Below are 12,591 nucleotides of genomic sequence, written 5' to 3'. Positions count from 1 at the left end.
CGCGTTCTTTCAGCAACCATTTTTCCAGCGGCCACACGCTTGGGATTTTTTACGCGAGTAGTTGTTGCTGTCGGAGCTGTCGTTTGCTGTGTGATATCTGCGGCAGGTGCTGCCTGGGTCTCGCCCTGCGCCGTGACGGCAGGTGCGCTCTCGGAATGTTCGATGGACATTCTGAAGCGAACCGTATTCTAAGCAAATGAAAAAAGTTTAATTAGTAACATTTTGTCAGCAAGTCCTCAGCAGTTGTTGATGAATGCTGACCAGTTATTCTGCATTTGCTGAGCCGGGTACTTCATCAATGCCCTCAAGCGGATAGCTGTGTTCATCACGAGAAGGGGGGCTCTGCTCCGACAACTGTGAACTAAAATCAATATGTTTTGTGGTGATGAACACCGCGTTTGCCGCAGCAATAAACCGGCCGCACTTCAAAGCAAGGTTGCCGGCCAGATTGGAGAGCTCTTTGTTTATGATGTAGTCGTTTCTCAGTTCTTTTTGGTAAGCGTCGATGTCTTTGATTTTGACGGCCATTCCGACCGCTTTGGATACAAGAAAAATAAAGCTGTCGATCAGGCTTTCTGTTGTCTTTGAGCCCACGTACGTCTCGTAGCGTTTGGTGTATTTCTCGACCTCTTTGTCGCTCAGGCGCTTCACCTGCTCGTGGGTTAACTGCACGCCGATGGCCTCTTTGGCTTTGCCTGTAGACACCAGTACAGCCAGCTGCTCGCGAAGAGCAGGAATGTCAGGTCCGGGGGAGGTTGGCAGTATACCTCCGGCTGGAACACTCGACGGCTCGGGCTCGGTTTGAAGAAGGTTAATAACTTCTGCTAACGCGGCCTCTCCAGCCATTGTTCAAGGCTATATACTCCCATTTTTTTTTATTCAAAATAACTTTACCCCGTAGGGGTGGCGAAGCGAAAACACGAGATAAGAGAACTTTCGCTCTTTCAGCTTTGAAACCAGACCTTTGTACTCATCCAGGGAGAGCTCGCCGGCGTAATCATCGAAGATGGCTTTCGTGGTCTTGGCCGAGGGGGTGTAAAAGAGAACGATCGCCGCCACGTTCTCCCGGAAGGAAGCTGTAATGCCGGCCATCTTCTGGGTCAGCGCCGAAACGCTGATGCCCATATGCCGGACAGAAAAGGCGAGATTCACCAGCTCGCCTGTACGCCCTTTCACGTCTTTGGAGGCCGCGCAGTCGTCGAGGATTATGAGGGTGTTGGTGCCCTCGGAAAGCCATCTCACGAGCTTCAACCACTTTTCTACGGCGTGCTGATCGCAGACTATCACAGCCATTCTTGGATCGTTTTCGCCAAGCCGGTGGTAGGTCTTGTTGTGCGTGAGCGTCGGGCAGATGAGCACGATGTAGTCGAACTTTCCGCGGAAAGGGCCGTAGAGCTGGTCCACCACAAACCTCGATTTGCCCGAATTAGTCGGTCCCACAATGAGAGCGTTGAAGGGTATCTTGCTTGTGTCCATGTGTATTAAAACTGTACAGATTCTAGCTGGCTTTCCATAAAGTTGAACTGGGAGTCGGCGATTACGAATACATGGCATTTCATGTTGCCTGAGCCTTCGACTTTCCGCTTGATTTCCAGCTGGACCCCGTCCGTACTGTTCACAATCCGCGTGCCGCTGCCGTGCATTTCTTGGTCCGCCATGGAGCGCATATCAATCACAAGCCCGAACTTATCCTCGGTGTAAAACTTTGTCATATTCATGTGCTCTGTTTTATTTTTTCTTTCACAAACAAGTTGCGGGCCTCTTCCCACATGTCCTTGCCTTCGATGCCGTTGTTGTAAAGCATGTTTGGCGCGCCGTTGACCGTTACGCTGACTTTCGTCAAATCAGGGAAGATGAATTTTTCTGAATCTCTGTCGCCCGGAGTATACGACTCTACAAACAGGAGGAGGAGGGCTTTTAGTGACCTTCTTTGGGAGTTGACTTTGATGTTGATCCTCGTGTCACCATTTTTTTTTGTAGGTGACCTGTTTGTCGTGCATCACGTGGTCGTAAAGGCACTCTTTGCCGCTGGAGTAAACGCTCCGCGCCTCGTCTGCCAGAGTCTTGCTGTGGATCATTTTGTACTCGAGCTGGATGTTTTTCAGCTTGTATTTCAGCTGGCTTGTGTCGGAGCCTTTGGCCACATGTATAGCTTCGGCAAGTTTTACTTCGAACGTGAGGTCGTTGTAAAGGGCCTGGGGGTAGAAAACGCCGTGGTCGGTTAAGATCTGATGGTCAAGCCTGATCCGGTACTTTTTTCCGTATACCTCGTTCAGCTTGTTTTCAGCGTCGACGCCCGAAGTTTTCTTGTCTCCCGCGTCCGAGCAGATCTTGCATAGATCCTCGCTCTGAATCCCTTCGAGAATCCTGTTGTCTCGTTCTTCCTGCGAAAGAAAAAGGCCTTCGAAAGTTTTGTATATGTCGTACCCAACAGTGTCTTGCAGGATAGTGCCCGCAAACTTCACGACCAGCCTGTCAACGAGAGCCCGCGTGACGTTCTGGACGAGGAAGTTGTTGGCGTGCCCTCCAAAAAGGTCGATGTCAAAGACAAGCGCTAGCGAGCCCGGCACCAGAACCTCGTTCTCGTTCAGCTTGGGTACGGAAACGTACAGCGTATTTCCGGGATTGGCTTCAGATGGGGTAAAGATGATTCGATTGACCTCTCGCTTGGCCTTCATGCCGTACAATGTCTTTTTGTTGTAGCTTGGACGAAGGTTCTCTGGAACAGACATCGTATTAATATCCGGCGAGTATTTTCTAATTTAAAAAATAATAGGCTTGCAATATATCGCTATGTCGGCGGAAAGCGAAGGAACAACCTTTGAAAACCCTGCTTGTGACCCATACGGCTTGGATGATGACGAAAAACAAGAGGTTAACAAAACCCGACCTTTTGACCCAGTCGGTGCATCCACTCCCTACAACGCGAGTGAACAAACGGAAATGCGTACTATGCAGCACGAGCAGTCCGGCCTGCCTGACACTTCTTACTCCGAGACATCATTTGGGGGAGTAGATATCCCTTTGCTTGAACCAGAACCCGATTCAATCGGTGATCTTCAAAAAGAAAGTTATTTGCGGCGAAAACTCAAAAAAGCTGTAGATATGATAAAAGACAAATTCCCAAAAGCAAACTTTGATAAAATTCCGATTAGAAGAGGCTCTGGAAAAAATGTGGGAAAAATTGTTGCTGTGGGGTCTCAAAAGGGTGAGTACAAGATTCTAAAAGATGATGAGTCAGGCTTAATGAAAAGTTTTTTAGACAGTTTCAAAGATAAACTTGGGCCGAGGGCTGAAGAAATTATAACCGAAGACCGAGATACAATCAGAGAACAGCGCCAAAGACTGATAGAAGCTGAAAACCAACTACAACAGGCGGAAACGCTCTCTTCGCAAAGAGAAGCAGAAAAGAAAGAGGTGAAAGCCCTAAGACGTAAAATCGAGCAAACTGATGCTGAGATTGATGCCGTTCAGGATGAACAAGGTTCGAATTTTGAAAGTGAAGCAGAGCTCAGAAGGATGAAACAACTGAAAAAGAACTATCAAACCGATCTTGAAAACAAGAAAAAAGAATTGGATTCGCTTACAAAACAAGCAAGAAACAGAGAAAAAGAACAAGCCAAGGTTGGCAGACTCAGGGCCAGCCTCGCAGCAAAAGAAAGTGAAACAAACGCCATGGAAGAAAGGCTCAACCAAACAAAACCGTTGGACGACCTGAAACTGAGCAGGAAAGCGAGCTGCAGCGCCAAAACGAGGAAGACCAGGCAATCATCCAAGATGAGAATGCCTCGCCCTCCGACAAAGAAGATGCAAGAGAGAGGGTGGCAGAAAGAAACGAGGAGCTCGCGCGTTTGCAAACTCAGATCGCGGAAAGGGAAAGGGGGCGGCCTCTCTTGGAAAGGGTCAAAGAGATCTTCAAAAAATATGGCGTGACATTGACCGCCATTCTTATCGCCGCCGGAACCACAATCGGAGCTGTCATCGGGGCCCTCACCAGAGGTTTGAAAGCCACCGGTAAAGCTTTGGGAAATGGCCTCAAAGATATTGCCGCGAAACTTGGTTCTCTGCTGCCCGGGCTGATCGGCTCGATTGTGAGCTTTCTTTTCAAAGCCGCCGGCCAAGTCGTCGGGTTTCTGGCCGAGCACATCTGGCTGCTGATTCTTGCCGTGGTGGCCTTTTTGTTCGAAGAATATTTTAAGAAGCGGCGTTAAGTTACCGCCAAGCCATGAACAGCAGCGCCGATAATCCAACTACACCGACAATTACCGCCGTTTTGTTAATTTCGTGTTGTGGCGTTTTATCTGGAGTCTCGGGCTCTATTTTTTGCGCCGGTTGTGTTTGCTGAGTTTCGGCCGAAACTGGTTTCCTTGATTCGGCTGTTGCGGCTTTGTGTATCGGGTTGGACGGATGGGTGTTGGGAGGGTTAATCTTTGACGGGCCGCCTGCCATGATTTTGAGCCCAGCTTTTTTTGTGTCAGGATTTACCTCGTTGTTCATTTCCAGTTTCATCCCCGAGACCGCCTGTTTCAGCTTGTTGTTGTAGCCGATTGTGCTTGCGGTGTTGATTATCATTTGCGCGGGCATGAGCCAGGCCATGGGGGCTACAGCGAGATTGAGCCTGACCTTCGCTTAATCCACCGCGAGCTGGTACCTTTGCACGCTCGCGGCCAGGTCGGGCTGTGTGATCGCGCTTTCCATCAACACCAGGAACTCGCTCTGGGCTTCTCTTGCTCGACCGCCAGAGCCGAGAATGCTGCGGCGGACGTTGACTTGCGCGCCCAGAATGTAGTAAACGAAAGGCTCGATTGACTGGTTGATTCGTGCCAAGCCCGCCTGCGTCAAACCTGATGCTGTGTTTGGTGCGAAGCAGTCCGATTGGGCCTCAGAAGCGGCACCCGTCTCGATGTAATAAATCAGTTCCCCTTTTATAGCTTTCCCGCCTTCATCGCTGAATTTGTTCCATCCCGGGTATTTATAGTCAGTTTTCGACCCGCCTGCGCCGGACACATAGATGTAAATGCTTCCTAGACCGTGGTTTTCCCCGTGCGTGTAGCGGAAATCACTCGACGGATCTATCCCGAACTCGCTGCATAGCCTTTTGTACGAAGCGACGTCGTAATGATTATTCATTTGGTTGAACGGCGGATCTCCGGGCAAAGCGCTCACGCTCTGAATTCCTCCTAGCTGGAACAAAATGCGCCTGACCGTGAAATACACGTGGAATTTGTAGAAAGCTCTTATCTGCGGGGGAAGATCCATCCCGCTGTCAAAGATTTCGCGAGAAACTCCTCACCCCTGTGTCGCGCAGAAAACCGCGAAGTTGAGCTGCTGCGGCCAATATTTCATGTCAGGCCCTCCTAACCAGTGTTTTGCTTCGGTTCCAGACGTGTGCCTGAGTTTGGTTTTTTGGAATATTTCACGGAATTTTGTCGTGAAATACTGGTCAGGCGTGACGTAGATTTGGATTTCGTCGTTGAATATTTTTTTCAACCTTGGCGCTTTGCCGTCGAAAGGTACCGCAGGGATGGGCAGGGAAACTTTTGAACCAAGTGGCGACAGTTGATAAGGAAAACCGCCGCTGTCTCCCAAACCAAGCGCCTTTTTCATTTCCGCGCTCCAATATTTTCTGTCTGAGCCGAAGACGCTTTGAAACGAGCCTTCGCTTTCTTTGAAAAACACCTCCGCGGCTACGGTTTTTTTCTCGTCGATCATTACTTGTGAAATGAACCTGCTTTTTTCCGCTTTTGGAAAGCGGTTTAAAAAGTTTGTCCACGCCTTTTTCTTCCCAGCATCTTCTTTTTTCAAAAGCTTGGGATCATCAAACCCGGGATCTTGACCGATATCGTCCCACCAATTCGGCATTGTATTTGAACATAATTAGTGTTTGTTAAATATAAAAATGGTTGTTCTCACTATTGTCGCACAACAGAACGGAGAGACCATCTATTTTGAAGAGCCGATACCGAAAGTGCATTTCGCGAAACTCATTTCTTGCAGTTTGCACAACAGCTGGTAAAATTTGAAAAGAGAAGGTTCTGCCACGTTGGGAGATAAAGTCAAAGACAAAGCCGTGTCAATCGGTAAAGTAATCCCAGGGCATTATAGTTTAGAAAGAATGGCAGAAGAAATAAAAGGGCTTTTCACCAAATATAACTATGAACTGCAAACAGCAATAAACCAACCTGTTGGCCAGCTTATAATCAGAAATGTGGGGTTAAAGCCTGTCGAATTTGATCGCGATTTAGCCAATATGCTTGGCATTCCGCGGAAGTTTGTTCCTTACAGTTTTGCCTTCGTGAAAAGGCTTGGGTCTCCAACGACATATTTCATTCATTGCGATCTGATCGACACCGAACGGAATCTTTTCAACGGCAAAAAAACGGACATCTTAGCCCTGTTTGACGTGAAAGGGAAGCCTTTCGAAAAGGTAAGATATCAAAGCTCTCCGCAAGAGATTTCGCGGGACTGCTCCACAGACGAGTTCATAAATAGCATCACCATCAGCGTCAAAGATGAATATGGCGAACTCTTTGATTTCAATGGGTTGCCTCTTCTTTTTGAATTAGAGTTAAATTAAATTTCTATATATACGCAATGTCTTCAGCAAATCTGTTGCCACCAAGCGCGCCGCCTGCCGGCCCTCTATATCCGGTGATGGCGGAGCCTTCTCAAAATTTCCGCTTGTAGAAGATCAACGGGATTTCCAACACTTTGGCCTGTGAGGTCGGCCACTATCGCCTCGTTGCTAAAAAATACAAACGCGCGAGAAAGTTCGTTAATTGGAGTGCTGCCGGCTCCAGCGTTCTCTCGGCAGCGTTTTCCAGCGCAAGTTTTGGCTCCGCTCTGTCTGTAGTTGGCCTGCCGGCAACCGTTCCTCTTGGCGGCGCTGGTGGATGCTTCGCTCTCGTTTCGTCGGGGCTTATAATCGCCAGCAAAAAACTCGATTCGAAGATCAAGAAACATCAAGAGATTACCACGCTCGCCGTTGCCAAGCGGGATACCGTTAACAGGCTGCTCTCCAACGCTTTGAACAACAACGATGTGTCTTCCCATGAGTTCGACACCATCCTTTCCGAGTTCCAACAATATAACTTTCTGAAAGATCAGGTCCGTGCAAAGATGCTTCGCCAACCATCAAAGAGAAAGCTTACCGAGGTTGATGTCAAGAAAATGGAGAAAGACATCCGCGGCAAACTTGAAGCAGAAATGATAAAAAAAATCACGAACCCTCCCGCTTCGAACTAAGTTTTAGAAACAAACGGTTTTGTTTGCATGTTATAAAAACATGATTGTCTGCTTCCACTTGGTCGCGCTTCTTGTGAATGAATATTTCATACCTGAGTGGCAAAAAAAGGCTCGCGATATTTCGCGCGAGGTCGTCGCTGCGATGGTTGAGGCGGATGCTGAAGTTTTTCGCTAACGCTCCGCGCCAAGAAAGGAACCACTCGTGCCAATCGTAACCGTTCCACGAGCATATTTCCAAAAAATTCTTGTAATCGGGGTCGGTGTCTATGAGAAGTTTTGGCCCCTTCGGCGGCCTCACTGAGGATTTGTGAATAGTTCCCTCCCTTTCGAAACAGAGGAAACAGCAACCCTCGAAATAACAGTTCGGATATTCAACGCAAATTACCATTCGCACAATTTGCTGCTTGAATTCGCAGAATGGCAGTTTCAAAATGTTCTCGTGCACCTTGTCCCATCCCATTTCCTTTTTTTCCTTAATTTTTATCGCGGTGTACTCATTCATAATCATCTCACGAAGCTCTGGAGGGAGGCTTTGAATGGCCTCTGAAAGCCCGCAGCTCTCTTTCCGGCTCCGCATCAGCCACGCGCACTTGTTTGTTGCTCGAGACATCGCGGCTCGGGCGGTATAACAGCGGGCTCGTTTGATTCCAATTGGTATCCCCCTGTTGTTGTAAGTAGTATATAGGGAGTCAGACAAATACTATTTCAAAGAGGGAGAAGTATTTCCCGTTTTGAAACTCCCTGGTTTAGCCGAAGCCAGCTTGCGAGCTTCGGACTTAAAGCTGGGGGTTTCAAAATGAGGAAATACTTCTCCCTCTGCGAAATGGTATTTGCCTGACTCCCTATATACTACTTATGACTATTTTAGTGAAGAAAATGCAGGTTTTATCATCTCTCAACGTTTAACTGCGTGCCAAAAACAAACAAGACAAGTGAGAGTTTCCCGACATTGGTTGTTTAGAGAAAAGTGTCAAGTGTTGATCGCATCCTCCCGCTCAAATCTGACGAGAAACGAATTTGATTAGTGAACCTCTGTACTTTGGGAAACAGGGCACTATATTCGGAAAATAGCACTGATTTTCTTTACAAATCTAATTGTGAATTAATGTATCGTTTGCAAAGTTCAAAAAGCGTTTTTTAAAGTCCGAGACAGTGACCAACACTATGTAATTTGTGTGACTCCAAGCGAGCAACTGGAAAATGTTTTTAATGTTTACCCTAACTAGTTTAGAGAAAGAAAGATTACGATACTTTCTACTTTTATATTTGGGGTATATTTCGTAATTTTGTGGTTAATAATGTTTCAAGCTTAGCAATAAACAAGGAGCACGTTAATGAGCCCAGCATTGGATTCGTATTACATGTTCTACAGTCACAAACTTTGTCCCACTGGAGCTGATATAGACTACGAGTAGTCCCTCCTTCGCTTAGTCCGTCGTGCGTGACGCGAAAGAAAACTGCGAGAAAACAACTAGCCGCGCGAAATCCTACGAGTAGTCCCTCTTTCGCTTATTCCGTCGTGCGTGACGCGAAAGAAAACCGCGAGAAAAAAATTGCCGCGCGAAATCCTGGAGGAGAGGAGCGCTCCTCGACCCCAGGATTTCGCGCGGCCATTTTTTTCTCGGGGTTTTCTTTCGCGTCACGCACGACGGAATAAGCGAAAGAGGGACTACTCGTAGTCTAGAGCTGATAATGTGTGGTCGACTTTGTATTTTAACTTTACTGAAGTGAAATTTTCAATCGTGTAAACACAGTAGCAAACCTCGATGAATGGACTTCTGTTTTATTTAAAGGAACACCAGAATTTATTTTCGAACCGGCACTTCAAGAAGGTTACTGTATTTTCTCGATTAATAGTCCTTTAAACCTCTTCAGGTTTTGTTTCAAATTTGGCCCGGCTGGGCCAGGCATATTTTATTTGTTTATTCTCTATATTCTATGGTCATTTTTATTGCCATTTCTTGAGGTCCTACTTAGGGACGGTTCATTTTTTATAAGGTAGGGGGGGCTCGTGGGATTTGGGGGGGGGCCATGCGAAAAAAAATGGCTTTCGAGGGGAGGCATCCCAAAAAAATAAGGGAAAAAGGGGGGGGGGGGGTTACGTGAAATATTTTAGTAAAACTTTAAAATGGCATGATGTCTGAATATCAAAAAAATTGCTATAGAATAAACATAGAAGGTAGGATACAAATTTATTACAAACTTTCCTGCTTTAAAAACGTTTGGCGTCAAAAAGCATTTGTAGCTACTGAAAAGAAGTATTTAATACTGTTATTTTCGAATGCAACTTTCTCTGGCACTCATCTTCATCTTCGCTGTCGTCGAGTTCTTCGTCGCCGCTTGTGCTGCTATGGGAGTCTCTTTCACCAATGCTGCAAGAAGCAGCAATGCTTTCCGTAAGAGTGTACTCGTCAGGGTACATGAAGGTGTAAACATAATCTCTGACTTCCTGCTCAAGGTTGGTTGTGATTCTGCTTCTTGCAGCATGGGTGAAATAATTCCCTTCCAAGAGCTGTGCGATGTATGGCCCATCTCTTCTAAATAACGACGTGGCAACATCTTCAACTTGAATACACTCTTCCGGGACGGCCGTTCTAGGAGGCTACACAAGGCATTGTGGAAGATCATTTCCTAGCGGGTTTCCAACACAGATTCCATAAACACGTTGGACGTTGTTTTCAGTCCGCTTCCTCTTTCTTTCATTTGACTTTCTGCGGTTTTCTTTTTTCCTTCTCCTTTTGTTGATGTGCTGTTTGAGTATGCCCTTGAATATGCTGTTATAATTGCTCTTCTTATCAGTTCTAGTGCATCCATGTCCTGTGTGACCCTCGTCAACTTAGCTTCTAAACATTTGATCTGTTTTACATTAAAACTGTGGGCAAATTCTTCGCCCTGCTTTAAAGCAAGCCCATTGGACTGAAAGAGTGTGGAATCGTGTTCCTTTACATCTTTCAATATGACATTCAACTTTTCCACCATTGCTCTGTGCTCTTTGATGGAGAAGTTCAGTTTTCTTCCATCACTGGGCTTCAACTGGTACCTTGGCATGGAAAACTCACTCGCCCTTTCTGAACAGCCATCCGCACTTAGAAAGATTGCTTCTTTTGCTTGTAAGAGGTCAAACTGCCTGGATCGTTCAGCTGTAAACCTTTTCTTACACGACTCGTCGCTTTCGCCATTACTGCGCATTTTGGAATGAGCCTCTTTCATGATGCTCATGTAGTAACGTGCTCTTATCTCGATTGGATTAACAATATAGCCAAGGCTTGTTTTCCGGAGACCCTAAGGTATGGTTGTATCATCAGCAGAGGAGGAACTAGTGACCTACCAGAAAAGGAAAGACGATTTTTTTTTTATTTATTATATTGAACTGATATTATTGAATAATCATGGTTCGTGTAACCATTTGATGTTGTATTCTCATAGCTTTTTGTTTTACCTGCACAGGGCAACATTTATACATGCCTATCACTAGAGTAGAGGTAAAAACCTTCCAAATAAAGACATCTGTAAATTAAATGTAACAATGTGTTTCACACAACACATCAACAGATTTCCAGTTTTTTCACAACACTCTCGTACTTGGTATAGTATCACAATGCAGGAGCAAGGAAAGACTCTGTTCCAGGCCACTGTTACTTCCGTAAGATTGAGAAGTTTATGAATGAGCACTATGAGGAGGGGGAGAACTACAGGGAGTTTCTAAAGTTGTCCTGCCAAGAAAAGGTAGGACAAATTTGTTCTTTTTGTTGTGAATGGACTGGACCACCCATAGAAAGATACCCTACACCAGTTCCTGACCATTCCTGCCTACCGGAATACCACTACCACTACCAGAAGACCCCAAAAGAAGGGCGTGATCCAGATGACTGGCAGCCAAGGGTCCAAGCGAAGAAAGAGCATGGAAGTGGCAGGCTGGTTTTATCTGATCCAGAGAGCGTTGCTCTATTTGCAGATACGTTTATTGTCAAATCAAAGTTTGTGGTGGATTATCTTCAGCATCTTGAAGTGCTGGAATTTAAAAGGAAAAAGAGAGCAGAAGAAAAGGCAAAGTTAAGTAGGGACGCAAAAGACGGGGGGGCCGTGTGAAAAAAATTGGTAAGCTGAGGGGGTGTCATGCGATTTTTAGATGGTGCTTCCCAAATCCCACCAGCCCCTCCCCTCCCCCCCCCCCCCCCCTCCCTCATAAAAAATGAACGGTCCCTTACAGGTAACCGGCTTTTAATCGAACAAATACGGCAACTGTCGATTTTCATGGTTGAAGATACTAAGCAAAACAATCTTTATTATTTCAATATTTATTTTAAAGGTAAAACAAAAACCCACTCAGGTTACTGCGAAAAATAAAATGGACGCCCTGAAAATGTTTGAGAAATTACATTAATCAACATGACACGAGCGTGGGACAACGCTCGTGTCATGTTGATTACGCTCGTGTCATGTTGATTAATTCCCCTTCACATTTCATTACCGAGCTTAAAATTCACCATCTTTATTAACTTATCACTACTCACGATGAATTCGATAGCGTTGATCCTAGCAGTATGCAGGACACCTATCATATATGAACTCAGTTAAATGACCTTGCTCTCCATGAGTTCTCGTAGCTCAGTGGATAGAGCGCCCGCCCGGTGTTCGGGAGGTCATGGGTTCGATTCCTGTCGGAGACTCAGAATTTTTCTTTGTCCCACGCTTGTGTCATGTTGATTAATTCACCTTCCCATTTCATTACCGAGCTTAAAATTCACCATCTTTATTAACTTATAACTGCAGTTTAGTTACGAAACCTCGGTAAGCAATAACCGTAGTAAACCTCTCTCGTGAAAACACGGCAACTGGTAGAATTTTAAACAATTTAAAGTTATCACCGCATCTCAAATCGCAGCTATCAGTAGACATATGAGTTATTTTGCAATTATCAATGAAACTTTTGACCAATTCAAAGTTATTACTGGAGGTCAAATCCGGCTATCAGTTAAAAAATTAGTCCTTTCTCAACTGACAGTGAAAATTAAGGGTTATGTCTGGATCTCAAATCTTGGCTATAAGTTATAAAATGCGTCATTTTTTAATCTCAGCTGTCAGTAAAGGCGCGCACATTTAATTTGTCAACATGGTCAACTGAAAGTTGAAATTTGGTTAATTCTCAGCTATCAGTTATATTATACCCCATCCAGAACCATTTCGATTCCTGTAAGGTACCCAAAATGGGTACAGTGTTCACGCATAAACACTTAATTACATTGAGATCATAGGTAATAAAAATTTTCAATAAACAGCTTAGGCACGGTTCAAACGTTACATGTCATTTTCAAACTTTACACGTGCCAAACCTAATATATACCA

General features: G+C 45.6%; 1 pseudogene; it reads left to right on the top strand.

Annotated features, from left to right (window-relative positions):
- Positions 1-3,015: 3,015 nt before the first annotated feature.
- Positions 3,016-4,214, top strand: LOC149105071 (uncharacterized; annotated as a pseudogene).
- The last annotated feature ends 8,377 nt before the right edge of the window (positions 4,215-12,591 follow it).

This window comes from Orbicella faveolata, unplaced genomic scaffold (assembly GCF_042242905.1).
Source record: "Orbicella faveolata isolate gen_17 unplaced genomic scaffold, um_ofav_v1 contig_34, whole genome shotgun sequence".
NCBI lineage: Eukaryota > Metazoa > Cnidaria > Anthozoa > Scleractinia > Merulinidae > Orbicella > Orbicella faveolata.
The sequence above is the reverse complement of the archived record's forward strand: the minus strand, read 5'-3'. Positions and strand labels throughout refer to the sequence as shown.